The following is a 15,115-nucleotide window of genomic DNA, read 5'->3' as shown; positions in this document are numbered from 1 at the left end:
CCCATTTATTGTGGCATCGGTTTTAGCCGACTATACACCATTTCCCTTTCCAAAGACGAAACGCTCTCTAGTTGAGGAAAGCTTAGGCCAAAATAACTGTGCCGAGCACCATAAGCCACTTGCTGGCTGCCACCCGCCTATCCCGGGCAACCGAGCACACACACACACGACTGCGTGTAGCTTTTGAGCGAGAAGCCTCTCGGTGTTGTGGGGAAGGGAAGGGGGGGGGGTCTGTGTGGTGTGCCCCACCCCTCGCGAGCAACCCCACGACATTTCTCGCTCGCTCGCTCTCCCTCTTTTGGGCCCCCTCAAAGCCACCCTCTCTGACGGAGCCTCCTCGCTCCGCGCCCTGGGCGGCCGTTGGTGGCCTATGCCAGCATGGGGCGCCGCGTGAGGAAGGCGGGCCCCGGCGCGGGCACCGCCCAGGCCACGCGAAGGAGAACGTGCTCGGGCCGAATCCTCCACTGCCGCCCTCTCCGCCCACCCCCCCGCGCCCAGCTCCTGGCCTCGGCCTCCTCGCGGCGGAGGAAGGGAAGGGAAGGGAGGGGAAGTCGGGTGCGTGACCGCCTCGTGCTCCCGCTTGCCCTCAGCCTCCAGGTTCAGGTCCCGCCCTCGCTTGGGTGGGGTGAGGGAGACGGCGCGGGTGGCAGGGGGAGGAAGAAAGAGAGAGAGAGAGAGGCCGCCTGCGGCCCTGTCTAGGGCGGGGGATTCTTGTGGAGCGACTCCGGGAGGAAAGAGCCTGTCTGGGCGGCGAGAAGGGAAGCAGCCAGGCCGAGCCCCTTGGCTTCGGGCATAGCCCTCCAAGGATTTGACGGCTCTTACATAAACATGACAGGCAACCGTGCGTCGTCTCTCTGCGTGCGCCTGGCCGTTCCGTGGTGGCGGAGGGCGAGGAGCGTTTCTTTTTTTAACACCTCACCTCCCACTACCTCTCTCCCTACCCCCCCCCCGCCAGCAAACGTCTCTACAGGCAGATGAGTGCTCCCCCTTCCCTTGGGGTGGGTTGGAGATTCGGAAATCACACACACACACACACACACACATCCCTCTCTCTCACTTCATGCTGTTATGTGCGTCAAGTCGGAACTGACTTTTTTTTAGCGACCCTAACAGGGCTTTCAAGGTACATGAGGCAGGGAAGGAGTGGTGGTTTCACCAGTTCCACTTCCCCAGTGAGTTCGAGTGGGATTCGAACGCAGACCTAGTCCGTCACTCGGACCACTACCCCACACTGGGCATCCTAGCTCACTTCTAAGCCCTCTCCCAGTTTGTCCCACTTCTCTGAAAGGCCGACAAGGAAAGCCCTCAGTGAAAAGCACCTCAATAAAGACTGGGGTTGGGAGCCCACGGGGCTGTGGTATCTTTTTAAAAAAAAAAAAAACTGGCAGTTTCCATCCTCTCCCTCTCCCCCTCCCCCCTCGTTAGACCTCATCCAGGGCACGAAGGCAAGAGAGCGGAGCGATCCCTCCCGTAAAACATACGCACTTTGCAGCTCTGCTCCCGGGAAGAGTAGACCGAATAAAGTCAAGTCGGCTTCGCCAACAAGGCCTGATTCCCCCCCCCTTTTTTTTTTTTTTTGGTTTCACGGTCGTGGTCAGAAGAGCTTCCTCATCACGTTCACACTGCCTTTGTCACCCAACGCAATATTCCACCCTCCCCGTGTTGTTGTCTTCTTTGCTCCCATCCGATACTTTTTGCCAGATTGTCTCTTTCCCCCCCCCCCCCAGCAATCTGGGTCTACAGAGCCTTTGCGATGCTCCTGAAATCCCCCCCCCCCGCTTTTCTCCCAGTGGTGTGTGTCTGTCGGCTTCTCCTCTTTGCCTGGTGTGTGTGTCCCCCCCCTTTGTTGTGACGCACATTGTGGAGGCTTCCTCTCCCCTTCCGCCTTTCCTAAAAGCCAGTTTCTCCACAACTTCCCCGCCGCGACTCCGGTTCTCTTTTCTCTCCCTGCTTGGTTAGCGCTGCCTCTCTTGTCATACCTTTCAGACCCGCTGGGGGATTTTCCAGGCCGGCTTTAAAAAAATAAAAATAAAAAAAATCATAATCTTCTCTGGGAAGAAAATGTTGGAGCTGGAAGGGGAACTCTCTGCCCGACAGCGGGAGTAATGCAACGCCCAGGTTTTTTTTCGGAGCCTGGCCAAGTCAGGCGGTGGAGAAATAAACGCCTTAGTCGATTATCTTCCGTTGCCTTTGGGCAGATCTTGAAGGGAAATAGGTAATTCCAGCCCATGAGCTCTCCCTTAGAAACAGAGGAGAAATTATAGAAATAAAACATTAAAAGGGGGAGGATGGATAGCTGTAAATACCTAGGGGGAAGTATTATACACACAGTTGTTCTGTTTTCTTCCCCATATGTGTAAAAATTGCCATTGGACCGTGAATTGTCTACATACTTGTATCTCAGCCTTTTCACTACAATCTGATGTCGAGGAGGCTATAATGTAACTATCTAATAGTTGTTGGCTGAAAAGAGAGGTTGTAATGTAGATTCTTGTCAGGGTGCAGTTGCACCTGTATTTTACTTTGCCCCACCCCCATTTTGTATACTGAGTAGTATTGTCTGATTTGACAGATTTTGTTTACCCATCCTGGACCTAATTCCATGTTAAGGTTTTGTGTGCCTGTAGCCATTACGTCTTGAGCTGGGAGTCTCATGAAACATTCATTAAATAGAGTACTTTTCATCCTATTGCATTAGTCAACAAGTCAATTTCATTAGCTGATTCCCCAGTTCTTTGCTCACCATGATGTTTGTTGTTGAGAGTAGTAGGCTGATGGGAGAAAGAGAGGGAAGCAACATCTCATCATATTCCTTTGTTTGTATCTCTTTCCCTTATTTGTCTTTTAAGTGTACACGTACAGGCTAGAAAGGTCCAAGAATCTGCTTTTAGAGAAGGTGCCCTGGTTTCTTCATCATTATATTGTATATTATATGCACAGAGGTTTCTAAACAATTTTTTCCAGATGTGGCAGTGTCATATACTTACACAAAAACTCTGTGATACTGTGAAGTTGTTTCCTAATTATTCCTAGCATAGGATTAGTACACTTCACTGTTGTAGCACATTATGCTTACATTTTAATTGAGTTATTATGTATTAATCCTGGCCAGATATATATACAGTTTGTGAATTAGGAAGTTTTGCTTCAGTGTGTACAAATTACCATTTTGTTATTCATAAATCTTTTCACAGACAAAGGTGTCTCATACCAATTTCTAAATCATAAACAGAGAAAACTGAGCTCACAGTACAGCAACATACAGTGGGGTCTTGACTTAACGGCTCGAGTTAAGAACATTTTGACTTAAGAACCGCTCTCATAGGAAAATATTGACTTGATTTAAGTACTTAGATTTGAGTTAAGAACTGAAAAAAACCCACGTGGGAGGCAGGGAAAGTGCAAAATGTGAACTTTCAGTTAACTGTTGGCCAGTGAAAAGGGTGCCTGTCTGCTTCCTCACTCCTCCCAGCGTTTAGAGAGTGGATTGGGAGACAGTCTTCGGACTGCCTGGTACTGTCCTGCCTGGACTGTATTTTCCCTGCTGTCCCTGAACCTTTCTTGACCTAAGAAAAAAATGAAACAAAATATTCCCCCTCTAGTGGTCGAAGGCGGAATAGCAGCTCCCCATTAGTTTCTATGGACGGAAAAGAGCAGATACGGATCAAATGATTTTCAATGCATTCCTATGGGAAATGCAGATTTGACTTGAGAACTTTTTGACTTGAGAACTGCCTTCCAATATGGATTAAGTTCTCAAGTCAAGACCCCACTGTATTCCCATTACTGTACAGTATATAGTTCCTTCACTTGTGAGAATATGCAAGCTGTTGCCCCCTCTGTGTGACTTAAACTTTTCCCACAGCCCAGCTAAGGTATGGAGGTGTTATTTCTCAGTTTTCAACAAAATTCACAGACATCCAGAGATCAGACCCACATGCACACACATAATTTTTTTCATTCCCCCCCTTTACCTGTAACCTTGTTACTGATCATTTCATTTTTTTTCCTTCTGCTTTCCTTCAGCTCATTACTGATACTGGTCTTCTGTTGCTGCCAAGTTTGCTCAGGTGCCTTTGGTGAGGGGCTACTTTTGAAAATCAATATATGATCTTTCATCTTACTTCTGGTTAAAAAATTTTATCACTTCTTTTACTTCTGGTTAAAAGGGGTTAGTTTTGGTAAATTTTACTTCTGGTTAAAATTTTTATCACCCTCAACTATTTCATTCACTTTGGCTGTACAAATTAAAGTTTTCTGAAATAAAACATTATAAAGCATCCCTTTTTATATGTTTGTGAATCTGTTCATGCTAGCCTGAACTGCAAGGAATTGATTCCATGTAATATGTTGAACTGAAAGATTAGATTCCCTTGCCTTGTTACAGAGGAATAACCTGTTCATGACTTTTTTAAAAAGTTAAAAAAAATTAAAAGGGAATGTGGATTTCCATGTTGGGTAGAAAAAGCATTTAGGGAAATACTGTGTTTCTAAGAGTAGAAAACAGTCCATGATATGTTTAGTCATGGATGTAAGTTTTGGGTAGAATGTCTCCTTCAAAACAAATAAAATTTTGTTTATTGAAAACCTATTTTAAAGAAATGTACAAAATCATGAAAACACTTTATAATACAAAAGAAATACAAAACTCAAAATGAAAACTTAATAAATACATATGTAAAATTATGCCATGTAAGTCTGATGACATGATCAGGCAGATCTGTATTTTAGTAATTAAAACTTTCATATCCTCCCACCAAAGATTCTTAGAATCTCTTAGGATCCTCTTGGTCCTGTGGAAACCTTTAGAGATAGTGGGATGGGGCCAGGGAATTCTTAAATTTCTGAAAATCTCCACTGCCAGTTACAGTGGTCATGGTGTGACTAGGAACAAAGACTTCTCATCTCCATCCTATTGAACCATATGCTACCTCAGGATCAAAGGGATCTTGAGAGATCCTAAGAAGCATGGTGGGTGCATGGGTCGGCTAGATTAAAAAAAACTTCGAATTATAAAATTATGGCTATGAATGATGACATCTGTTTCAGGGGCATAATTTTACATCATTCAATTTCAGCCAAAAAAACCCCACAAGATAAAACAGTAAAGGATCAAAACAGTGAATCACAATTGAATCACATTTACATTTGTTACCTAGGTGGATTCTTGACAGACATAGAATAAAATTTCCTGCAAGTAAGTGGCACTTATTTTGGGAAAATAGCAAATTACAAGACTGACTTGGAGTAGACTTGGAGTAGTCTCAAGAAACTATAGTAGCATGCTCTGAATAGAGGTCTTGGAACAGCGTCTAGTGTGACTGAGAAGGCCAATTTGAGACTGACAATCCCTTCCACACTGAAGACAAATACAATCTGTCCAGCTCCCTGATTTTGCTGGTTTCGGGACTGCCTCTTTGCACTGGCCTGCTGGGCAAGGGTCTCTTCAAATTGGGAAAGGCCATGATGCACCACTTGCCTCCAGGCTGAATGCTCAGATGTCAAGATTTCCCATCTGTTGAGGTCCATTCCTAAGGCCTTCAGATCCCGCTTACAGATATCCTTGTATTGCAGCTGTGGTCTCCCTCAGGGGAGCTTTCCCTGCACTTATTCTCCATGCAGGATATCTTTTGGAATCCGACCGTCAGCCATTCTCACAACATCCCCAAGCCAACGTAGACGTCACTGTTTCAGTAATGTATAGATACTGACAATTCCAGCTCATTCCAGGAGTACACTATTTGGAACTTTGTCCTGCCAGGTGATGCCAAAAATGCATCGGAGACAACACATATGGAATGTGTTCAACTTCCTCTCCTGCTGTGCACATAGGGTCCCAGAACTCACTACAGCACAGGAGTGTACAAGATTGACTAAATTATTTAAAAACATGCATTCCAGGAGATAGCCATGTTAGTTTGTTGCAGAGTCAAAAACAACACTGATTTTTTCTCTGAGATAGAGATTTGCTCTGGGATTTATTTCATAGTCAATGGGACTAAGGCATTGCTTGGTAAAAGTTGTGTGGATTGAATGCAAGGATTTTTCACATGATAAACTGTGAAGGAAATTCAGGTCATTGTAACTCAGATCTATAATTCATTTCCAAACAATGATTTTAATCTTGTTATTCAAGAAACAGGAAGAAAGGTTATGGGAATCTACTCAAGTTATAATGTAGCACTACACAACACATGGTGCTTATGTCATAGAACAGCAATACATGAGATTATGATATGTGAGAAATAAGAGTTCTATTTCCCAATTCTGTTGTCATGCTGGTCCTTTGTCCTATATTGTCCATGCAAGAATTCTTATATGGCAAAACTTTTGTATCCTTCAATCAGGACCTGCCTATGGCACTCAACCTTTTCAAATTCTTCTAAGTAGAGATAGGTATGAACCAACAAACTTAGTTTGTGCTAATTTGTTTTTTGGCTAAAGTGTTTAGTGCAGGGGTTTTAAACTCAATTTACCTGGGGGCCGCTAGAGATAGAGTCTGGGTGAGGCTGGGCTGCATCAGATTTTCCGCCAAGCGGAGCAAGAGCCCAAAGAAGCCGCCCAGGAGTTTCCTTCGCCGACAGACAGGTGGGCTGGCTGGCAGGCTGCAGTTCCGGATGGAGGGTGCAAGAGGTGCTGTCTTGGGAGAGAGCCGGTGAGCGAGGCAAGGCTTTTTTTTTTACTCTTGACAGCAGAGGACACATGGGCGCTTTGGGGGGGCAGGCAAGGAGAGGGCCACAAACTATCATCTGGGTGGGTCGCATGTTTGAGACCCCTGGTTTAGTGTTTTCCAGCCCTGCCTCATCCAGGGGAGTGCCCACTCAGAGGCGGCACCTGGAGGAGGCAGGGCAGGGAGGCTGGGATCTTACCTTTGAGTGGGCGCTTGCCAGAGGAGGCGGGGCTAAGAATTGTCAAACACCTGTTTGGCTAAAAATGAACTGGCATGAACTAACATGAAGGCAAACACTGCCGACTCAATGCAGGCCTTCATTGTGGTCATAGATTTCACCCTTTGACCCCTGAAATGTGTTCCTTGTCCCCAGGTGGAAAAAAAACTTGAAGGCAGGGACAGGCTTATGGATGATGGAAGCTTTCTTCAAAGATTGAAGAAGTTCGACATCCATTTGCACTTTGCATTTTGGCCAATGAGCTCAGGGTGGCATTCTCCGTTCTTCTCTTCTCCTTTTTATCCTCTCCCCACAACTATGAGTAAAGTGAGGCTAAGACAGAGTGACTGGCCCAAGTTCAGCTGGTAAGTCCTCCTTTTTCCAGCAGTAAACTGTGTGGAGGCTGGCAGTGTAACAGTCATTCTGTCAGGAAAGTAGAAATTCCTGGTTTGTCTGGAATTATTTTTTTTACAGAGAACAAAGCATAGGTACCTTTTCTCTTGGCATTACTTGGGGAAAATGCAAACCCTGTCCAGGTGTTTTTAAAGGGTTAATTTGAAAGCATGAGCTGGGAGAGAGTCCTAGCCTGAATAGGTATGTTGGGCTATTGTTCTTAAGTTAAAATCTAATCAAATGTTCTCACTTGAATAATAAATCAGGGATTTTTAAAAAGTTGTTTCCACGACTTGCTTCCATGACCTGATTTTCTAGGAAGCACTCATTTCAGTTAGATGGTGACAACTCTGCGTAGTAAAGCCACTGATGTATCTTGTGGAACATGTAAAAACGTAACAAGGTTTATTTGGCATATGCTGCTATAGTCACCACTACTGAAGTGTCTCTTTCCTCCATAATCTTGTTACCTTTTTACTTCTGTTTGTGAGTGCTGTTTTCTTTATATTGTCTGCCCTGACGGATGCTTGAACAGTCCACTGATATATAACTTTCTCCTACTGAGTCCTTGGTTTCCCCTTTTCTTTTGTTTCTTCTTCCAGTAGATCCTTTCCTTGCTATCTTTCCTTACTACCTCTCCCATGTCAAACTCCTGTTAGGTCTCCCTGGTTGCTTGTTCTCTAGGGTCTGTCTCAGTTTTATTCCTCTGCTGCTCTCTGGTAGGAGTCAGCAAATAGGGAAAAAAAACCTTTCTGGTGTCCCTCTAAAGAGAAAACATCTTTGTTCTCTAGAGATAAAAGGGGCAGATGTGGCTCCTGATATCTCCAACATAGTTTGTTAGCCACCCTGTTTTCCCAAAAATAAGACCTAACCTGAAAATAAGCCCTAGTCTGATTTTTCAGGATGCTCGTAATATAAGCCCTACCCCAAAAATAAGCCCCAGTTAAGTGAAACCCCGGCCTCCACCATTGTGCAGCAACCAGAAGAAGATGACATGACTGTAAAATAAAACATCCCCTGAAAATAAGCCCTAATGTGTTTTTTGGAGCAAAAATTAATATAAGACCCTTTCTTATTTTCGGGGAAGCATGGTAGTTCTTTAAAACTGTAAACACAAACTTTCTTTTTTTCTCTCAGAAGTGTGGATGTGATTCCTTAAGAACAGGGAAAGTGTGCTTAGGTTATCATACCAAGTCTGAAAGGGCTGAAATCATGTTAGCACTGGTCCTGTATTGCTTTCCAACACAAACAAGATGTGAGTTTTATACATACACTGGTGAGACTGGCATGTGATCAGAAATGATTGCATGGAAGCTGGATGGAAATTGTAATAATGTCTAGCTATATAATTGAAAAAGTAACCAAATAAAATATTGCTGTGTGGAACGCTCCTGTCCAGAGTTCAAAATTGTCAACTAAGCCTGCTTTCAAACTGTGGAATGCACTTCCTTCAGAGTGCTGAACAACTACTCTGGCTGATTTTATGAAAGGAGTAAAAACACATCTTATTAGACTGACATATAATGTATACCTGGCCCTGTTGTGCTGTTTTTTTTAAACCATATTCTTTTTAGATTTGGCAATAATAAATAGATTTTAATGGTTTATAATATATTTACTTGATTTTAATGTTTTTAAGAGAGGCTGGTTTACTTGATTTTGGTGTTTTACAGATAAATTTGGTTCTACTTGTTTTTATTCTTTTAGGAAGCTTGTACACTGCCTTGAGTGCTATTTTTGGTGAGAAAGAGAAGTATGCATATAATAAACACAGACATAACCCCCTTGCATTCTTCTCTCATCTTCTGGTTTGCAACTCTCAGTCCATAAGCAGCATCCTGTGGCAATTGTGCATGTTTCATAGCTTTCCCTTGTTTGGTTCTAGTATATGGGGTACTCATTTAAATGTATGTTGTATCCTACTGATATATTGACAAAACACAAGCTGACACTTCTAGCTAGTGTGTTACTCATGGACAGATGCAGAAATGCTAACAGCTTCTAAGTGGTGTGACTAACTGTAACAATGCAGAATAACTGACTCCTCAAAGCCTTAGTTCTTGACATTCATTAACAAAGCCAAAGATGAAGTCTGAGATGAACAGCAGTCTGGGAACATTTGAAGTGCCATAATAACCATCCATTTATTAATATCATCTTTTTCCACATAGTTTTGTCCAAAGTAGCTTGCAGTGTACTGAGTGACAACAGTAAGTATAAGAGTCCTAAAAAGTATTTTCCCTCTCCCTGACTTACCTGATTAAACAAAAAAGCTTGGGTCCCATATGTTTATTATAGGAGTGGCCATTATAGGATGGTAAACTTTTCACTACTGCTTGATTTCTCTGTAATGGAATGTGGATCATTATTTTTGTAGTTTCCTATAAAATAAAGTATGATTTTACTCCTTGCTCCACCAGGCAAAGGAGCAGCTTTGAAGTGGGCAGAGGGCATAGAGGGAACGCAGCTGAAGGATGGAAATATGCAAGAGACAGAATGGAACGAGATACATTTTTACGTGTTATGTGTACCATGGTAGGTGGATATATTGTTTTGCTACGTAACGTTATTTAACAAATAAAAGAGTGAAGTTTCTGCAGCTTGCTGAATGATGGTCACAAGAAAAGGTGGGGAATAGGTTGGGAAGGAGAGTGTTATCATTTGAAAGGGGGACAAATTGAGACAACCCCAAGACCTGTCTGGACATTTCTTGTGGCGGTGGGGGGGGGAGTTGATCATTGTGAAGGATTGCGCAAATGAGAAATAGAATAAACTGCACTAAAGATAAGAACAAGTCAAGTACAAACTAGAGCACATCAACTTCTCTTATACGGGCATGCCCTGAGAAGAGATGGAGAATGCAGGCAATTTGCTGGATGTGAAAGTCTTTTGAACATTACTTGTCGAAATACATCCACCCCAGCCTTCAATTTACTATTAAATTATTTTTCCATTTCCCCAAATAAACACTCTCACTCATCTGTAAAAGACTCACAAAATGAATGGAACTTATGTTAGTGTTGATCCACCAAACTCTCATTGATTCAATGGATTAACTGTATTTGGGGTCATGTATTAGATTAGGATTTGTTTTCTGGTTAACCCTACAGAGCTGGCCCACATGTAAAGAGTCTGAAGACCTACATATTATCTACAGTAACATTATGCTATTGGCCCAATAAGAATGAAAGTATGGAAAAGATTATCCAAACAGGCCAACCATCCAGTCAGGTCAGCAACTGCATGGCCAGTTAAAAACGAACAGAGCCTTGAGGCACTTTGAAGGCTTTACAAATTTATGATGATATGCCTTTAAAAGAACAAAAACCAGTCTCCTTCATAAGGAAGGAAGGAGTGAAGAAAGAATTAACATGAGCTGCCAGATATTTAACACAGGTGGATGAGGAAGAGGTATTGTCAGTTCAATAGGTAGAAACTACGATATTTCTGTTTAACCAGATTCATGGCTTTTGGGTGCCTCGCATAGCGATTGCTCCATTTAACGAAGAAATCGCTTTGCGATGATGTTTTTGTGATCGCTTAGCGATGGCCCCTATGGGGAAAATTCGCTTTGCATGATCGCAGGGAAGCAATCATCACAAAGCCCCCATTTTCGGCCAGCTGATCGGCAGTTCCAAAATGGCCGCCAGGTAAACAAAATGGCCACCCGCTGTGTTGCTTCGCTTTTGAGGCATCGAAAATGGCCGCCCCTATGGAGGAGTTTCACTTAAGGTTAGTTTTTAAGCCCATAGGAACACATTAATGGCATTTTAATGCATTTCTATTGGCTTTTTAATATCGCTTAGCGATGAAATCGCTTAGCAGAGATTTTTGCTGCATGGATTAACATCGCTAAGTGAGGCATCACTGTACAAGGTTAGTAGCTCCTCCTGAATTTGGTCAAATTCATGTTGGTTGCTTTGATGACACTGTCCAACCATCTCATCCTCTGTCGTCCCCTTCTCCTCTTGCCCTCACACTTTCCTAACATCAGGGTCTTTTCCAGGGAGTCTTCTCTTCTCATGCAATGGCCAAAGAATTGGAGCCTCATCTTCAGGCTCTGTCGTTCCAGTGAGCACTCAGGGTTGATTTCCTTTAGAATGGATAGGTTTGTTCTCCTTGCAGTCCAGTGGACTCTCAAGAGTCTCCTCCAGTACCACAATTCAAAAGCATCAATTCTTCAGCGGTCAGCCTTCTTTATGGTCCAGCTTTCACTTCCATACATCACTACTGGAAAAAACATAGTTTTCACTATGTGGACCTTTGTCAGCAAGATAATGTCTCTGCTTTTTAAGATGCTGTCAAGGTTTGTCATCACTTTCCTCCCAAGAAGCAGGTGTCTTTTAATTTCAGGGCTGCTGTCACCATCTGCACTGATCATGGAGCCCAAGAAAGTAAAATCTATTGTATAGTATTTGGGATACTATAATTTAAAAAGGGAATTGAGTATTTGCATTACTCAGTAGAGTTACAATAACTGATTATTTTTAACTATGTAGAACAGATGAGAAACATTTCCAAACATCAGTGATATTCATATTAGGGATCCAAAGTATTACTAAGGCTAAGATGATAATAGATGTAATGCCGCCACTGTTGTGAAGGTTTTGTTGTTACGTGCTATAAAATCACTTACAACGATAGCCACCCTATGAAGGCGCCATCTACAACATGTTCTGTCCTCAATTGCCCTGCTGAGCACTTGTAAACTCAAGCCTGTGGCTTCCTTTAGGGAGTTGGTCCATTTCGTACTTGGTCTTCCTCTTTTTGTGCTGCTGTACACCTTTCCCAACATTATTGTCTTTTCCATTGTGAAGGCTATGAACATGTTTTTGTTCACATGAGGAAAAAAATAAATTTTTTTGGATAAATTAAGTAAATCAGTGGGTGCCACCTGCCTGTTCACTGAGAAATGTACATCACCAGCACTGGACTGAATTTCTCTTCCTTGCCCGTTTATTTTTCTTTGAGGGCACCTTAGTGTGCTGGGTCAAATAGCTAGTGAGGCTTTAGGAGTATGTAGTTAGTAGTGAGTGTTAACTGAAGGGAAGGTATTAGTTACCAGAGATTTCCCTTGTCTTACTAAGACATGACATGCAGATTTCCCTGTTGATAGAGGATAGCAGTCATTCTGAGAGACACCCACCCACAAAAGCCACAGACATGATGCTTTACTCAAATCTTTACCCACTGCTTTGCAATGCAAAACCTGGTGGAGTTTTTGGTACTTTCTGTTTAAAGCAAAAGCAATGTATCGGGGTTTTCCAGCATCTTAGATGATTGCTCAAAAACAAACCAGCTGAGGTTAGTGGAAGGGGACAGAGATAATTGTGTTCGGGTTCTGTTTGACATTCACTTATCCACTGAAAATGCTTTCCCCTTATGGAAACAGAATGTAGTGAAACATAATAATAATGCTACAGCTGTGATCTTTACTTGGCCCACTGAGTCCGTTGGTGGAAGAAAAGATATTACAGTGGTGCCTTGCATAGCGACGATAATCGGTGCAGCAAAAATCGCTGCAAAGCGATTTCGTCGCTATGCGATATTAAAAGGCCCATAGGAATGCATTGAAAACCCTTCAATGCGTTCCTATGGGCTTCAGACTCACCTTTAAACGAAAATCCTCCATAGGGCAGCTATTTTCGCTGCCCAGTAAGCAAGGAATCCGTCCCAGAAAACAGCAGGCGGCCATTTTTTTACCCGGTGGCCATTTTGGAACCGCCGATCAGCTGTTAAAAAAATCATCGCTTTGCAATGATCGGTAAGCGAAACAGGGTTCCAATCATCGCAAAACGATTTTTCCTCATTTAAAACATTGCAATGCGATCGCTTTTGCAATCGCAAAATCTTCATCGCTATGCGATTTCTTCATTAAACGGGGTGCCCGTTAAGTGAGGCACCACTGTACAAGGAAGCTGTATCATCAAAAGTGGGCTTTTTGACAACAGCCATCCTTAGGATTCATGGCAGCTATGTTGATATGGTTAAGGGCTTCAGAATCACTATCTATGTAGCTATGTAGCATCAGAATGCTAAAGTCTTGCAGGCTTTTTGGTTTGAAAGCATATTGACACACAAATAATACACAATGATTTGGAATAGCATTTATAACCTTGCAACAGAGCAGGTAGCCATAGCTTCCTGGGGAAAAAAAGACACAACCTGTTTCTAGCTGCCCATTGCTGTGTGCTTCTAAGTTGAAACCTAGCATATCAGTAAGGTATTCGACAGAAGAAGAACATGAATGCATTTATTCAAAACTACAAACAAACAGTGAAAGTTATTATTATTATTAGCATATGCTAATAACTGTCTGTTTTTGGAAAATCAGTATCTTTTAAAAAATCAAGCACTCAACAATGCCTTTATATGTTTATTTGGAAGTAAATCAATGGGTATGTGCATAGGATTTGCACCCTTAGTGATTTAAACAGTAATGAAGACATATGCCTAAATTAGTAATGTAAACCATGATAGAATCATCTGGAATTGTTACATGAAAAAGCTTCTAGAGCTGTCAAGATTTTCCTTTTACTTGGTGATAAAAGACAGATAAAGCTAGTCCCTATAGAATCTGAAAATTTCAGTTAATGCTAGTAAGTTTGTTGTCCCTCAACATCTTAATTTTCCTTTTTCCACTCTATTGAGACATGCAAACGTTGCAAGAGTTCTCAGTATCAGAATGAGTGAAAGATCACTAAAAGATTTTTAGAACCTCTTGGTATGGGTTTTGCTTCTATGCTTAGAGTTTAAAATGGAAAGGAATTTCCCTCAGATCAGATTAGTCAGCGATTCTTTTTCCTTTTCTAGTGAGTGCAATAGGTGGATGACATCTGGCTATGTAACTGACTATTTTCCTTTATCAGTTTGTTACTCTAGTTGAAATCCTCTTTGTGTAAGTTTCATGGCATATAGATGATGATGTCATCAGCTGGGGCAGTTTCTCAGAAATTAAGCATTTTATCTACCTGTCTTCCTGAGACTTCCATGAATCCATTTCATCATTGGGAGCCTGTGAAGGGTCTTTAATTACAAAAAAAAAAAAAGCACCACCACCAGGGTAACTTTACCAGTGGCAGCAACTTTTGGTGTTGAAACCTATCCTCCTCCTGTCTTGTATCCCACATGGGTTCCTGACAATTAAAGGAATTAGCTGGGACAGAGCGCACCGCAGGAAGGGAGGAAGAAGTGTTCAATTTCTTTTAAAAAATTGTCCCAGCTGATTATATCATGCACTTCAAACTACAGAATTTACACAAAAGGTACTTCAGTCTCTTTGTCATATTTTCTGTTCTGGCACTTACATGAGGGGCTGTATATTTTAACCCCTACTTCAGTTCAATTGACTGAATATAGTAATATTGTATGATTTATTATAATCCACCCAAATGGACACCTGCACATTCATAACTCATTGTCAGCAGAGCCAAAGATTACAGTATTTGCATGTGTCAAAGAGCCATTGCATATTAAAACTTTGAACATGGGTATCATACAGTCTCAAACACATTGTTTTTCAAAGTAATCAGATTCATATAATCATAAAATAATTGAATTGTAAGGGTCTGTAAGACCATTGAGTCCAACCACTTGCTCAGTGCAGGAATCCAAGTTAAAATATATCTGACAGATGGTTATCTAATTTTCTTCTGAATGCATTCAGCATTGGAGCACTAAGCGCTTTCTGAGACAATTGGTCCCATTGTCATACTGCTCTAACAGGAAGTGTGGCGTCCACCCTCGTGCCCCTTTGCTTGACCTTCAAGCCTCAGAGCACACGAAGGCAAACACTCTCCTCGTTAACACTGCTGCCACCAGGTGATCTCTAAATC

At 42.4% G+C, this 15,115-nt stretch overlaps 1 long non-coding RNA gene across 1 annotated transcript in view; it reads left to right on the top strand.

The window, feature by feature from the left end:
- Positions 1-9,710: 9,710 nt before the first annotated feature.
- LOC144586664 (uncharacterized) overlaps positions 9,711-15,115 on the top strand; it is a 35,437-nt gene continuing 30,032 nt past the window's right edge. Inside the window, exon 1 of the long non-coding RNA XR_013541608.1 lies at positions 9,711-9,815. This is a non-coding gene — a long non-coding RNA (uncharacterized LOC144586664). The remainder of the gene's footprint in view (positions 9,816-15,115) is intronic.

The sequence above is a fragment of the Pogona vitticeps genome, chromosome 2 (genome assembly GCF_051106095.1).
Source record: "Pogona vitticeps strain Pit_001003342236 chromosome 2, PviZW2.1, whole genome shotgun sequence".
Taxonomy (NCBI): Eukaryota; Metazoa; Chordata; class Lepidosauria; order Squamata; family Agamidae; genus Pogona; species Pogona vitticeps.
This window is presented reverse-complemented; position numbering and strand designations above follow the sequence as displayed.